Below are 321 nucleotides of genomic sequence, written 5' to 3'. Positions count from 1 at the left end.
AAAAGGAAAGTTTGAAAAAATCTGAGTTGAAAACAAAATTGTGGTCCCCCCACCTTTCTGGCGTTTAACGCCCATTGGATGCCCCTTTTGGGCGTTTAACGCCCAGCCAGGTACCCTGGCTGGCGTTAAACGCCAGAAATCCTTTAGCACTGGGCATTTTTCTGAACGCCCAGAATGTTGCACACCTGGCGTTAAACGCCCAGAATGGTGCCCATTCTGGCGTTTAACGCCCAAAATGGCACCATTCCTGGCGTTAAACGCCCAGAATGGTATCCATTCTGGCGTTTAACGCCCAAAATGCCCCTTACTGGTGTTTTTTCG

Source organism: Arachis duranensis, chromosome 2 (genome assembly GCF_000817695.3).
Source record: "Arachis duranensis cultivar V14167 chromosome 2, aradu.V14167.gnm2.J7QH, whole genome shotgun sequence".
In the NCBI taxonomy this organism is placed as follows: Eukaryota; Viridiplantae; Streptophyta; class Magnoliopsida; order Fabales; family Fabaceae; genus Arachis; species Arachis duranensis.
The sequence above is the reverse complement of the archived record's forward strand: the minus strand, read 5'-3'. Positions refer to the sequence as shown.